Below are 16,151 nucleotides of genomic sequence, written 5' to 3'. Positions count from 1 at the left end.
CACCAGGCAATAAAATCCAGAGGACGAGATCAGGAGATCCTGGAGGTGAAGGTATAAGTCCTGTTCAAGCTGTCCATCTTGGGCAATTTGGTGGGTTAGATGTCTTCTTCCATCAGCAGCAAGATGTGTCTGTTCCTCATCATGCATCTACCACATTCTCCAACAATGGGCCATGAGTGTAATTTGAACCAAAATAGATACGAACTCCACAGAAAAGTTTACATTTTAAATACGTCTGTACCAACCAGCAGAAAATTATTTTCATACTCATAGCCACACGTTCAAAGTTACCTCACAAACGGCTCATTTGTGGACCCATGTCTACCAAAATTTTTTTGCTTATCTTATGGTACACTTTCATCTGTGTTTGTTTTTGCTGTTAACTATGATACACCCTGTATAAATGATGCATTGCATAAAATCGGATGCTTGACACTGTTCGCGAATGATGCTGTTATCTGTAGGAAGACCGCGTTGTCAGAAGACACTAGAGAAAAGCAGATAGATTGTCGAAGTTTGGTGCTGGGACTGGCAGCTGACCATCAACTTGAGAAACTGCAGCGTATGTAAATGCGATCTGAGATAAATTACTATGGATTACACCACAGGCGGTGAATGACTAGACATGGTAATAACTTTAAAGCGTCCACGGCTTCAAGGATAACTTAAGTGGAGTGACCACTTAAAATTATCAGCGTGATTGTCTAGTGGTAAGAAGCGTATCTGGAAATAGAGAGGACGGGGGATCAAATCCTAGTCGGACCATGGAAATTTGCAGTCTACCTTCAGTCTAACTTTCAGCTCCCTGCGATGTGAGAAACGACTTGTGGTTCGGATGTCACGTTAAACTGTTAGCACCATTTCATTGGTTGTATAACTGGGGTAGGTTGGGGCAGTGCAAACCGCACTGAGTTGCACTCAGTCACTAAGCCACATTCAGTGATTAATACTACATAAAAGTTGATGCCAGGCGGAAATTCATTAGATGATTCTTAAGAAAATGTAGATCAATCAGAAAAGAAATGGCTTACAAGAAAACTCTTTAAGCCAATTATTTTTTGCTCCAGAGAAACGTTAGCAGGTGGATTAACGAGAAATATCCTAACGAGAGAAGCAGAGATTGTAGAGGTCACCGATAATCGTTCTTGCCCCGCATCATGCGCGAATGGAAAAGAGAAGGGGAAAAGCGGCGGCAATGATAGTGGTACCAAAGTACCCTCCGCCACAGACTATAAGGCAGCTTCCGTAATATAGGTGTTGATGCAGATGTTGTTGTAGATGTTGTCATACGACGTCGTTTCTAAAGGAATAACGACATTTTGCTTCTCACTATCAAGAAAATGTTTGTGAAACTGCAATTTTAGTAATATTCAGAAAAATACCGTAGAAACAGCATCTGACAATTCTTATGAGATACATCTGAAAGATATGGAGCGTTGCAAAGTGTTTTGCTCCGAACGTCTAATTCGCTGTAATTGCTACCAAGCAAGTTCCTGCCTCAACAGTATTCGAACGAGTTGGTGCGACGGCACGATGCCGTTTCAAATCCCCACCTGAACATACTGATTTAGGCTTGAGGTGATTTCCTGAAATCGCTTAGGCAACTGCCAGAATGGTTCTCTTGAAAAAGAAACGAACTATTTCCATTCCCTTCCATTCCCACTCCAAACTTTTGTTGTCTCTAATGTCTTCGTCGTCGACTGGACCTAATCTTCTTTCCTTTTTCTTCGGGAGTATTCCTGTATCCAAGAAATATATTTGCAGTTGCGAATATGAGCCACCTTCAGCTTTGTGTTAGAATGGAGCTAATGAAAATTTGTGCCAGTCCGGGAGTCGAACCCGGATTTCCCGTTTCACGCGAGCAGTCGCCTTAACCGCTTCGGCTATCCGTGCACGAATCAAAGCCAGAACCAAACTTCCGTATGTCGTCGTCCTTGAGTCACAACCTATGCTTGTACATTACGTACATTCCCGTCCAGAAAGGATATACGAGGGCTATTCGGAAAGTAAGGAACGACAGGTCGCGAAATGGAAACCACAGTGACGATCAAAACTGTTTTATTAGCAACGATTAGCTACACCTTCCAGCTACTTCTCTACATAGCCGCCGCTCAGACTAAGACATCTGTCGTAGCGTTGCACCAACTTTTCAATTCCCTCGTTATAGAAGACAACCGCCAGTGCTTTTCGACAATTTTCTGCTCTGGACTGCAGCTCGTTGTCCGTGTCAAAAAAATGTTTCTTCGTAGCCAGCGGTTCATTTGAGCAGAGATGAACCTCATGGGTAGCCAATTACGGGCTGTATTGTGGGTGATCAAGCACTTCCCATCGAAAACGCCGCAGGAGCATCTTCATTGCCCCTGCAGAGTGCGGCCGAGAATTGTTGTGTAGAACTAACCTCGTAACAGATATGTTATGTGCATTGCATAGCTTCAGACGAAACCTATTCGCCAGGTCCTCATACTTGGTGGGAGACGGTAATTTCTAGCCGTCTTTACGTTCTTACTCCGAGCTCAGAATTGAAAAGGCGACATGATGCGAACGACGAGCTGGGCTAGACAAAGTGCCCAACGCATTTGTGCAAAGCTTTATCAGATTTTCACTGTATTTTCCATTTCGCGACCGATCGTTCCTTACTTTCCGAATAACCCTCGTATTTAATGAGAGTCGAGGACCTGGTATTGGCGAATACGTCTGAAGGAACATTGCATCGCACCTATTGATAACACAAGCAAAGCGCTTTCGTATTCCTATACAGTTTGATCCGTGCGGTTCCTTGATAGCTACTACCAGCTCTATGCATGCAATTTCTACATATTACACTACTGACCACTAAAATTGCTACACGAAGAAGAAATGCAGATGATAAACGGGTGTTCATTGGACAAATATATTATACTAGAACTGACATATGATTACATTTTCACGCAATTTGGGTGCATAGATCCTGAGAAATCAGTGCCCCAGAACAACCACCTCTGGCCGTAATAACGGCCTTGATACGCATGGGCATTGAGTGAAACAGAGTTTGGATGGCGAGTAAAGGTACAGCTGCCCATGCAGCTTCAACACGATACCACAGTTCATCAAGAGTAATGACTGACGTATTGTGACGAGCCAGTTGCTCGTCCACCATTGACCAGACGTTTTCAATTTGTGAGAGATCTGGAGAATGTGCTGGCCAGGGCAGCAGTCGAACATTTTATGTATCCAGAAAGGCCCGTACAGGACCTGCAACATGCATGCGGTCGTGCATTATCCTGCTCAAATGTAGGGTTTCGCAGGGATCGAATGAAGGGTAGAGCCACGGGTCGTAACACATCTGAAATGTAACGTCCACTGTTCAAAGTGCCGTCAATGCGAACAAGAGGTGACCGAGACGTGTAACCAATGGCACCCCATACCATCACGCCGGGTGATATGTCAGTATGGCGATGACCAATACACGCTTCCAATGTGCGTTCACCGCGATGTCACCAAACACGGATGCGACCATCATGATGCTATAAACAGAATCTGGATTAATCCGAAAGAATGACGTTTTTACATTCGTGCACCCTGGTTCGTCGTTGAGTACACCATCGCAGGCGCTCCTGTCTGTGATGCAGCGTCAAGGGTAACCGCAGCCTTGGTCTCCGAGCTGATAGTCCATGCTGCTGCAAACGTCATCGAACTGTTCGTTCAGATGGTTGTTGTCTTGCAAATGTCCCCATCTGTTGGCTCAGGGATCGAGACGTGGCTGCACGATCCGCTACAGCCATGCGGATAAGATGCCTGTCATCTGGACTGCTAGTGATACGAGGCCGTTGAGATCAAGCACGGCGTTCCGTATTAACCTCCTGAACCCACCGATTCCATATTCTGCTAACAGTCATTGGACCTCGACCACCGCGAGCAGCAATGTCGCGATTCGATAAACCGCAATCACGATAGGCTACAATTCGACCTTTATCAAAGTCGGAAACGTGATGGTACGCATTTCTCCTCCTTACACGAGGCATCACAACAACGTTTCACCAGGCAAAGCCGGTCAACTGCTGTTTGTGTATGAGAAATCGATTGGAAACTTTTCTCATGTCAGCACGTTGCAGGTGTCGCTACCGGCGCCAACTTTATGTGAATGCTCTGAAAAGCTACTCATTTGCATATCACAGCATCTTCTTCCTGACGGTTAAATTTCGCATCTCTAGCACGTCATTTTCGTGGTGTAGCAATTTTAATGGCCAGTGGTGTATATTGTGTGTAGTTAGTAGCCTGCCACCAATTATATGTGACCCGGCTACCTCCAAGTTCATCAAGCACCTCGGCTACGGAGGCGAGTAACTTAAGACACGCCTATTTTTACGTTAACTGGCACCGGTCGCAGTAGCTGATGCTCGTTGCAGCCAGAGTTTGCGTTGCCTCGAGAACAATGGGGGGAGTAAGTGGGGTCGGGACTCTGCTGAGATTCGCAGACAGCGCCATTCTTCAGAGCAGCTCTCTCGGCGTCTGACTGGCTTTCTCGGGCTGCGAGTGCGACGTGCACGCTATGCGAGAAACCGAGCTAGGTCTCCGCCTGCCTGCCTGTCTGCGCTTTCGCTGATATTCCATCGCGATTACAGTGCCGGCGCTCGAGCGCAGTGTGCGAGCAGCGACCTCCACGGCGATACGGCGAGTGCAGGCCGCTGGCAATGCTTGGCGCGAGCTCGGCCAAGGCCAAGGCGCGGGGTGTCACAGACGCAGAACGGGTCTGGAGGCGCCGTCAAAATTATTACCGTGTCGCTTTCCGCGAAGCGGCGAGTACACATGTCCGCTTGCTCGTTTTTCTTTGCGCTGGCTATAATTTCGGGCTCCGCAATCTGCACACGCCAGCCAGATATATCCCGGGCGTTGGCCGACTTGTCGCGCTCCCGTATATGCCCCCTCCCGCCGCTTGTCTAGACGGAGAGCTGCCGCCTCGATCCGTACCGCCAGCAGCTGCGTGCGAAGCAGCAGCCGCCACCGTGTGTATCTAGTCGCGAAAGCCGGGGAAATGTGTTCACCATCTGCCCCTGCGAGATTTACGGCGAAAATGCCCGGTAGTCGGCTCCTGCCGGCAAAAAGAGGAAAGCAACAGACGCTTTGTATGTGTAAGAGTCCTCTTCTGCGAATCTGGAGGACTCTTTTTCGTGTATACGTCTGCAATAAAAAAAAATCGCGATAAGCAGCTTTCGGACTACATTTCTTTCTCTCTTCAGCCTGCTTGTTATTGCATCCAGTATATAACACTTCTCTCCTAAATAAATAGTCAATCCACTCCCTTACACTGGTGTGCAATTCTACAGCCAAGAAGAAGCGTAAATTACAGCCATTGTCGCGGTACTGTGGCGTAACTTATTATCAACACTGGGTGTCTACAGCGTTTTTGAATTAAAAATTAACTATTATTCTTTCCACGAGATAGACATAGCACAAGTGCCAGAAGCTGCTAAAGCATAAAGTATTTATTTCACAACTAGTTTCCTTCTAACTGAACATTATCTGGTCAACGATTTACATCTCCCCATAGCTACAAGGCGCATTCTTCAACGTCTTAAAAATTAAAATCAGTGAGGACAGGTGATGTCCACAGCTACAGCACTAGAAGAAATTAAGGAGCTTTATTACTCTTTGCTAAAATTGTCAGTGAATCAGAAACCAATGAAATTAAAATTGAATTAATACAATGAAATGAATACCCTTAGCCGCATACAGGCGTTGATACACGTCAACGAGGACAGCTGAAAATGTGTGCCCCGACAGGGACTCGAACCCGGTATCTCCTGCTTACATGAAAGACGCTCTATCCATCTTTTTTTTTTATTTTGTTCGATATAGTTCGTTGCGTTTGGTCTGGGCGGACGTCACAAGACATCCGTTCAAGTTGATTGTTGATTCCTTGACTCAGTTTTTTTTATTACAGAGAGCACACAGAATACACTGAGCTACCTTGCCGGCATCCAATCTGAACCACCGAGGACACAGAGGATAGTGCGACTGCAGGGACTTATCTCTGACACGCCTCCCGTGAGACCCACATTCTCAACTTATTGTCCCGCACTACATTCGTAGTGCCCCTGCCCATTACACTCATTACTCGCGGCTTTACCGATTCCCGTAAGAGTTCGGGCAATGTTTGTGCCGCCGCACAGAACAGATACCATCTTCATATATATAGTTAAGGCTCATCGGCCATTTGACCATCTTCCTTGCGGATTGTGTTGAGTCCATACCACTTCGAGCTGCTGCACTACTCCGGGCAAAAGGAGGTCCGACATGATATTAGGAGGTAGTCCAAGACTTTTGTTGCTTCAGTCTAAACCACTCACTATTTGCTTCTCGCTCTCTACTCATATAACTTGACGCACTTAGCAAGAGCAGTTAAGATACCTACAAAGCAGGCATCACAGCAAAGAAATTGCTTGTAAGTTTACAAGCGCTTTTACGTACTTACCATTCCTGGCACAATATTAGGAAGAGTATCACTAAGTCCTAGTCTTACTGTGGGTGCTAGATTCCACTGGTAACATCTTTTGCAAGGTCAAAGGAAAGGTTCTTCCTACTCTGGCACTGACCCCAGCAGTCAGCTGTTTGCTGAGTATGGAAAATTTTGCCACTTTCTGCAGAATTATAATTGCCATTGTGAAACTGAAATTTCTTTTCTTAATACTGGCAAGAAAAGCTGGCGCCTGCTAATTGCTACGCTGAATTGATATGATAGCTGCCAAATGACGCGGAAACATCGTTGATGTTTGAGGTTTTTCTCGGTCATGACCGTTCTTATTTAGTGTCAGTGACATTGTGGGCCCTGATAACATATCTCATTAGCATATTTGTATTGTTCAGTTAAGCAAACATGTTCATTAATCAATTAGTCATTCTTATTTCATTCAGCCCCTTCTTTTTCAGTTGCTTTCATAGAGGCAATGACATTTATTATGAAGTATAGATATTATGAAGTATGGAGTTTGTACTGTGTAAGTCTTAATTACAAATAGTATACACGTAACATGGGTTTGGTCGTCATTTGTAGCCAGCTGATCGCTATCTAGTTGAAAGGCTTATGCCGACGGACTTTGTGCGTATACCTGTATGTGCAAAGACGTATGGTGAAAGGTCTAACGTATTTCCACCATTGCGAGAAGAATGTACTGTACATGTATGTTACTCTTATGTCACAAGAACAGCAAAAATCAAAAAGTGCAATTTTTACGATTCCTTTGTTATTGCTATTTAAATATGTGTGAACTGCAAAATACTCCGTTATATTGTCTTTACTTTCACGCTTCACGAAAACTCCTTCCTATTATATCAAATTTTCAATTTGTGGAGGAAATAAAAAGAGGGAGGAAGAAAGGGGTTACCAGTTAGAGATGACTCTCTACTAAGAAGGTGTTTAACGTCAACTGGTGGACCTCACACATAAAAAAAATATTTCTCTAACCGAGAAATTGAACATGTATCAAGTGGATGCTAAAAGGTTGCAGTTTAACGTCGTAGTGGCACCGTGCTCATTACAGAAGGACCGCTATTTCGGATTTGGCGTGGATGCGCGGACGACAACTGGAGTGGGTGAAGGGGAGAGGGGAGCTACCAGAAGTTGTCTCAGTCAGGCAGCAGTTATCATTCCGACCTTGTCCAAGCAATGTTCTAATATTATACCTTTGGAATTCGTCCCACTAAAAAACAAAAAAAAGAGTAAAACAGTCTTCGTATTGCTCTGTGCACTCTTACCGCCCATTTCTCGTTGTTTCGGTTGCTGCTTGAATTCTATAGAGTAGCAACGAATCTGATTTTCATCTATGACTGTGCTTCCCCCAGAATTTCTGTGCACTGCGACGAGATATTGTTATAGTCTGTATTCAGATGTTGTTTTGGTCAAAGCTAAGAACTCCATGCACAAATCATGCATACATTTTTTCATCGCTTTGAATGTAATGTCCTCATTTATTTGATGTCACCACAACATTAGCAACGTCGTGTCCGCACTTAGCATATAATCATTATTTCCATTGTGGCGCCGCGCGGGATTAGCCGAGCAGTCTAGGGCGCTGTAGTCCTGGACTGAGCGGCTGGTCCCGGCGGAGGTTCGAGTCCTCCCTCGGGCATGGGTGTGTGTGTTTGTCCTTAGGATAATTTAGGTTAAGTAGTATGTAATCTTAGGGACTGATGACCTTAGCAGCTAAGTCCCATAAGATTTCACGCACATTTGAACATTCTTTTCCATTGTGGCGATTCAAATGGCTATAATTTTAAAAAGAAAATCCTGAGAATTTACATATGGAACACAGCACAGTATGGAGGCGAATCATCTATCGGCGGCTGGGAAACCGGGAGGAAACGTTTGAGAAAAGATATAAAAGAACGTTGAAAATTGGAGGAATTGATCCTCCTCCAATTAACTAGTTTGTCTGATCTTGCGGATGTCTCGCTTAGTTTCCGATATTTTTTATTTCAGTGAAATGCGACACAGAGCTGATCTGATGTACAGGGGGGAGGGGGTGGGGGGTGGTAGAGATGCTGGGTGAATTTACTGACAAATCATTTGAATCTATGAAACAAACTGTCATGCGATGATGCTAAAAGTGTAACGCAGTGTTACGTATATCTCTCATGTTTCAAACGCGGTCGACACCCAGTTACAGATGACTCTCCAATAAGAAGGTCTTTAACGTCAACTGGTGGACCCCACACATAAAAAAAAAAAATTCTCTAACCGAGAAATTGAACATGTATCAAGTCCAACAAAGTCAATTCCTTGTTCAGTGACCGATGAGCAAAATGAACATCGAGTGAATTCAGTAGAAGACACAAAAATGACGCACCACGAAGAAATTACCCGAATGGGCAGATATCAGTTTATGTGATGTACATGCACAGACGAACAAATTATTGCAGTATCAGAAAAACTGGTTGATTTTTACAAGAGAAAAAGCTTCACAAATTGAGCAAGGCAATAGCTCATCCCAGGCCCTTTCGCAAGCAGTTATTCGGCTTGACATTGATTGATAGAATTTCTAGATGTCCTCCTGAGGGATATCTTGTCAAATTCTGTCCAATTGGCAAGTTATACCGTCAAAATCCCGAGATGGTGTGGGACCCTGCTCATAATGCTCCACAAGTTCTCGCTTGGGGAGAGATTTGACCGCCTTGCTGGCCAAGGTAGTGTTGCGCAAACACGAAGACAAGCAGTAGAAACTCTCGCCGTGTATGGATGGCATTATCTTACTGAAATATAAGCCCGGAATAGCTTGCCATGAAGGGCAATAAAACGGATGGTAGAATATCGTAGCCATATCCTTGTGCTGTAACGATGCCGCGGATGACAACCAGCGGTCCTGCTAAAAGAAGAAATGGTACTCCAGACCATCACTCCTGGATATCAGGCCATATAGCATACCACAGTCAGGTTGGTACCCCAACGCTGCCTTCTGTCTCCAGACACGTCTTCGCTGGTCATCGGCGCTCAGTTCGAAGATGAAATCAGTCTTGCTCTAATCAATGAGATTCTAGGTCGAAGGTGTGCCTTGAGACGTCCCGGACGACCGTGGGATGCCAACCTCACTATCGCCCGCCATACGACCCGACAGCCAAGAGTGATGGTCTGGAGTGCCATTTCTTCTTTTAGCAGGGCCCCTTTGGTTGTCATCCGCAGCATCCTTACGGTACAACGGTAGGTCGATGATATTCTACGCCCAGTTTTGTTCCCATTCATGGAAAGCCATCCTGTTCTTACATTTCAGCAAGATAATGCCCACCCACACACGACAAGACTACCTACTGCTTGTCTTCGTACCCTGCCTTGGCCAGCAGGCCGGTGTGGCCGAGCGGTCCTAGGCGCTTCAGTCCGGAACGGTCGCAGATTGGAATCCTGCCTCGAGCATGGATGTGTGTGATGTTCTTACGTTAGTTAGGCTCAAAATGGTTCAAATGGCTCTGAGCACTATGGGACTCAACATCTGAGGTCATCAGTCCCCGAGAACTTAGAACTATTTAAACCTAACTAATCTAAGGACATCACACACATCCATGCCCGAGGCAGGATTCGAACCTGCGACCGTAGCGGTCGCGCGGTTCCAGACTGAAGCGCCTACAACCGCTCAGCCACACCGGTCGGCGGTTACTTAGGTTTAAGTAGTTCTAAGTCTAGGGGATTGATGACCTCAGATGTTAATTCCCATAGTGCTTAGAGCCATTTGAACCAATTTGAACCCGTCTTGGCTAGCAAGGTCGTCGGATCTGCCCCCAACTGTGAACGTCTTGAGCTTTATCGGCAGGGTCCTACAAACATATCGGGATTTTGTCGATCTAACGCGCCAATTGGACAGAATCTGGCACAATATCGATCAGGAGAACATCCAGCAACTCTATCAATCAATGTCAAGCCAATTAACTGCTTGCATAAGCGCCATAGATGAGTTATTGACTTGCTTGGTCTGTGAAGCTCTTTGTCTCGAACACGTCAACCAATTTTTCTGGTATTGTAATAATTTGTTACAACACGTCTACGGATTTCAGCCCATTCGTATAATTCCTTCGTGTTGCGTTATGGTGTTTTATTTTTTAATTTTTGGTTATTTTTTAGTGTATTTGCAAGGGATTCCTAGAACGAGTTGTCAATGACGGCACATGCATGCAAAGAAATCGTAGGAGATGAATGCTGGTTTTACAACTACGGCATTGATATAAAAAGTCCAGTTATCGTAGTGGGTTATCTAAAGATTTCCAGGACAGAAAACACCTCCGGCCGTTGTGGCCGAGCGGTTCTAGGCGCTTCAGTCTGGAACCGCGCGACCACTACGGTCACAGGTTCGAATCCTGCCTGGGGCATGGATGCGTGTGATGTCCTTAGGTTAGTTAGGTTTAAATAGTTCTAAGTTCTAGGGGACTGATGACCTCAGATGTTAAGTACTATAGTGCCCAGAGCCATTTGAACCATTTTGAACAGAAAACAGCGACACTGTCGGTCCAATGTCAGAATCCCGACGTCAGTTGAATTAACCATTTCGATGGTTTGGTTACAGGTCAGTCGACCGTCATTGATATTTTAAAAAGATTGGGAAAATCATTCAAAACCAGTGGAATTATGTAGTTCGAATGCTTCGCTCAAACTCACTTTACCATCATTACTATGCATGGGTTTCGAGAAGACTGAATGAGTAAATCAACAAAATAGATCACAGGTGAGGAAGGCTAAATCACAGTTTTATGACAACTCGCCTGCCTATTCAGCTTTGTCAATTCGAGAGTTTTGTGCCAAGAAATCGAACACAAAGAGAAAGACAGGCCGCGGCGCGTATATCATGGAACGTGACACTAAAGGTCTTACAAGCTGCAGCGGTCGTTTACAGCAGGAAGTGAGTTACTATGTGAGACCTCTTCAATTCTTCCTAGCTGCACGTTTAAATAGACTCAAGCTCTCGATAACATTTGACAAAGTTAAGGGATTTATTGGCTGCATTTTCACTGTCATACTGATTTCTCGCCTGCCCCAGACGTAGGCGAGCGTTCGTGAGGTACGTCGGACAGGGCGACTTGTGTGACGTCACAAGTTCGTAGTGCAGCCCGTATTTCCCATGGGCCCCGCGAGAAACGGATGGCTGTCTTCTTCTACCCGCCCTGCTCGTCTTTCTCGTTCAGTATGATTCTTCCTTGATTCAAAAATTAAAATCAGTGCTGAAAAGATGCTGCATCGGTACTATCGACGACAGTAAATAGCGTTAATTAAGGCCACAGAGCTGCACTGCAAAAAAAGCTTTACAAGACTACATGACGACGTGGAAACGGCGCAGGAAAAAGGATATGAATAGAAGGGGGGAGTACTGCGAAGCATACAAGCGCTAAACATCTGTAAGTTGAGTATCAATATCTCTGCAAAAGAAGCTCGATTGCTTTTTGAAAAAAAAAGTTCGTTTGCCAGTTTGTTTCCTAAGAATCGTGAGTATCTGTCTACTACTGCCTAGTTACCCAACTGAGTTGGAGATAAATCGAAGTCGTGCAGCCGGCCGGAGTGGCCGAGCGGTTCTAGGAGCTTCAGTCTGGAACCGTGCGACCGCCACGGTCGCAGGTTCGAATCCTGCCTCGGGCATGGATGTGTGTGATGTCCTTATGTTAGTTAGGTTTAAGTAGTTCTAAGTTCTAGGGGACTGATGACCTCAGAAGTTAAGTCCCATAGTGCTCAGAGCCATTTGAACAATTTGAAGTCGTGCACATTGCATGAAGAGCTCTTTAGACGACGCTTTTAATTGAATGCGTCCGCAGCTTGTGGTAGTGCTGTAGCGTTCTCGCTTCCCGCGCCCGGCTTCCCGGGTTCGATTCCCGGCGGGGTCAGGGATTTTCTCTGCCTCGTGATGACTGGGTGTTGTGTGCTGTCCTTAGGTTAATTAGGTTTAAGTAGTTCTAAGTTCTAGGGGACTGATGACCACAGCTGTTAAGTCCCATAGTGCTCAGAGCCATTTGAACATTTTTTTTTTTAATTGATGCGCATGTGAGTATAGGAAGTTGGAATGCAATCTGTTCATGTGTAATGTCAAATGGGAGTTGCGCCGGCACGCCGTCACGCCCTACCTAAGCTAAACCACTGCTGCCAACATTCAAGTAAACCTTGTGGAGTTCTCCAAGGTCAAGAAATCTGGTCAGCTGCATTGAATTTATGATTACATTTTCTGATGAGGTCGGGAGGAATACACTTCGCTTTGCAGTGGTGCTATTCTCGCACATGATGACGTACGGCAGCGATAACTCCACGAAAGTGAAACAATGATTCCTGAATTAGAAAGTTAATTGTATTATTCAGTGAAGTCTTCGTTACGAATTAGTTGTTCTTTGGTAGGAAAACTATCTGGAGCAGTCTCCGGTAAGTTGTTAAAAACACAAACTCAGTGGCTGAATTATAATACAGAATACAAACAATAGCAACAAGTGGCAGCTATTAGTGAGTCCTTTAAATTATGTCACTTTCACATCTGTTTCGCTTGTGAAATCTCAGTCTTCTCTTGCTATACCATTTTTTTATGATGGTAACCTAACTCTCCGTCCGAACAGGTCTTGGAAGTCCCAATAAAGCTGACCGACCACCGTGTCATCCTCAGACGATAGACGTCACTGGATGCGGATATGGAGGAGAATATAGTCAGCACACCGCTCTCCCAGTCGTTGTCAGCATTCATGACCGGAGCCGAAATTTCTCAATCAAGTAGCTCCTCATCTGGCCTCAAAAGGCTGTGCGTACACCGCTTGCCAACAGCACTCGGCACACCCAGAGCGTTACCTATCCAGGTGCTAGCCTAGCCCGACGGCGTTTAACGTCGGTCATCTAACGGAAACCGGTGTTACCACTGCGGCAAGGCCGTTGGCATAGTAGACTACATTAATCCTAAATTACAAACCCTCATAAAAATTACGATTGCAGTTGTTACAAATTCGCGGTTCCCACCAATTTGGTATCGTCAGTGTGGGGAGTGATAGAGTACGTTTTGTATTTACTTTGTATTCACACACAACTGGAGACCTTATAATCGTAATTAACTAGTGCATGAAGTATAAGTTATGACATCCTTTGAATACAGAATGGAGTAGTCAGATCTGCGATGGTTTCACAACACTGTAACATTTCTCCCTCTTCAGTGTTGGGTTAAAAGTGCTGCGCCTCAGGGCACTCAACTAAAAGATATGTGTTTGCTGTTGGAGCATTAATCAAACCTATATCGACAAACGGGTTGCAGTTCACTTTAAATTACCGAAGGTCCATCTTATATGCTGTGCTACTTGAAGCTCTCTGAGCTTTATTCCTCGGTCTCACTAAGGTGTCTATAGCGGGCAACGCAGATCGAGAAAGAACGAACGCCATTCACTCGCAGCGCCGGGATATAATGCGCTCCATTCATTAACGGCAGAGGTTATGTTGTAATCATTGCGAGATTCATTAGCGCTGTGATCAAAAAGCTAAAAAGACCTCTATAGTTTGCGACAGGCCGATGTGTTGGCCGTGGATGAGTGCGTTTAATGGCAGTTATATACAACAAAATTTAGTGATTTACGGCCTTTCGTAACTTATGTCGCTAACGCACGCTAATATTATATTCTCACTCTGGAGGTAGGAAGCACATATCCTAATTGCACAAGAAAGATTTAATTACCATAACTCGAACAAAAAAGGGCAGAGAGGTCGAGGCGTACAGTTTCTCATTACCAGTTGGTTGTATCAGTATACCGCATCAGCCTGCCGGGGTGGCCGAGCGGTTCTAGGCTCTACAGTCTGGAACCGCGCGACCGCTACGGTCGCAGGTTCGAATCCTGCCTTGGGCATGGATGTGCGTGATGTCCTTAGGTTAGTTAGGTTTAAGTAGTTCTCAGTTCTAGGGGACTGATGACCTCAGTAGTTAAGTCCCATAGTGCTCAGAGCAATTTGAACCATTTGAGCCATCTTAAACCTATCGTAATGCATAGTTCATTGATGGCGCGGGACACAGCTGAGATGTATCAGCCCGTGGGATGGAAACGTTTAATATCATGTATGTTACATATCAATGTGCGTGGTGTCTGTTCTGTCGGGCATGTGACATTTCTATAGGATTGACAGTCAAACACTGTTTCTTCAGTGCAGATGCACAGCAGATTTCGTTCCCTCTTAGGGGAATACAGGTTACTCTGCGAGCTAGGGGTACATGGACAAAGACGCTGAATTGGCGTGTGTCGAATTGGGAATTTGGGTCAGTCAGGTGGCGTGTCCGGATGGCCCAGGCGGTTAACGCAATCTTTCCAGAGAAGCGCAGCATCCGGATTTCAGTCCAGTCCGGCATAAATTTTCAGCTAGCAAAAAAATGGTTCAAATGGCTCTGAGCACTATGAACTTTTGAGGTCATCAGTCCCCTATAACTTAGAACTACTTAAACCTAACTAACCTAAGGACAGCACACACATTCATGCCCGAGGCAGGATTCGAACCTGCGACCGTAGCGGTCGCGCGGTTCCAGACTGTAGCGCCTTTAACCGCTCGGCCACCCCGGCCGGCTTTTAGCTAGCATCACTGATTAATTTCAGTGGCCTAATGTGACAGCCGTCTGAAAAATTTCCCTAAATATTGACTTTTAATATTGCTAGGCCCTATGACACGTATTGATTTGTATTGTATGTTAACCGGGGGCCTAGAAACGACGGAGATGCTCCGTCCCCGCCGCAGCGGCAGTGGTCCACAAACCCACGACGACTACCGCAGTCCACTTCACCCTTCCGCCGCCCCACAACGAACCACTCTTTCAGGGTTATCAGGGTTATTATGCGGTTGGGCCCCCAGTGGACCCCCCCCCCCCCCACACCACCCTCAGGGAACGTCTCACACCAGACGAGTGTAACCCCTATGTTTTCGTGGTAGAGTAATGATGGTGTACGCGTACGTGGAGAACTTGTTTGCGCAGCAATCGCCAACATAGTGTAGCGGAATAAGGGGAACCAGCCCGCATTCGCCAAGGCAGATGGAAAACAGCCTAAAAACCATCCACAGAGTGGCCGGCTCACCGGACCTCGACACAAGTCAGCCGGGCGATTTCGTGCCAGGTACCAGGCGCTCCTTCCTAGTACGGAAAGCCGTGCGTTAGACCACACGGTCAACAGGGCGGGCTTTGACACAGTTTAGCGCCACTCTGCGATGACCTCGAGTTTCACCCTCTCCCTACAAATGGTTCAAATAGCTCTGAGCACTATGGGACTCAACTGCTGAGGTCATTAGTCCCCTAGAAATTAGAACTAGTTAAACCTAACTAACCTAAGGACATCACAAACATCCATGCCCGAGGCAGGATTCGAACCTGCGACCGTAGCGGTCTTGCGGTTCCAGACTGCAGCGCCTTTAACCGCACGGCCACTTCGGCCGGCCCTCTCCCTACATTTCACATTCACACATAACAACACAAACACAGCACCGTTAAAATCAATTGAAGTTTTTTTTTGAATTTCTGATCCCATTTGTCCCCTGCCGGCCGCGCTGGCCATGCGGTTCTAGGCGCTCCAGTCCGGAGCCGCGCTGCAGCTACGGTCGCAGGTTCGAATCCTGACTCGGGCATGGGTGTGTGTGATGTCCTTAGGTTAGTTAGGTTTAAGTAGTTCTGAGTTCTAGGGGACTGATGACCACAGCAGTTGAGTTCCATAGTGCTCAG

At 45.8% G+C, this 16,151-nt stretch overlaps 1 protein-coding gene and 1 pseudogene across 2 annotated transcripts in view; one reads left to right on the top strand and one right to left on the bottom strand.

Annotated features, from left to right (window-relative positions):
* LOC126473196 (collagen alpha-1(XVIII) chain-like) overlaps positions 1–16,151 on the top strand; it is a 646,928-nt gene that overhangs the window by 31,447 nt on the left and 599,330 nt on the right. The gene's annotated exons all lie outside the window — the stretch shown is intronic.
* On the bottom strand, positions 13,235–13,353 carry LOC126476898 (5S ribosomal RNA; annotated as a pseudogene).

Source organism: Schistocerca serialis, chromosome 4, assembly GCF_023864345.2.
Source record: "Schistocerca serialis cubense isolate TAMUIC-IGC-003099 chromosome 4, iqSchSeri2.2, whole genome shotgun sequence".
Taxonomy (NCBI): Eukaryota; Metazoa; Arthropoda; class Insecta; order Orthoptera; family Acrididae; genus Schistocerca; species Schistocerca serialis.
The sequence above is the reverse complement of the archived record's forward strand: the minus strand, read 5'-3'. Positions and strand labels throughout refer to the sequence as shown.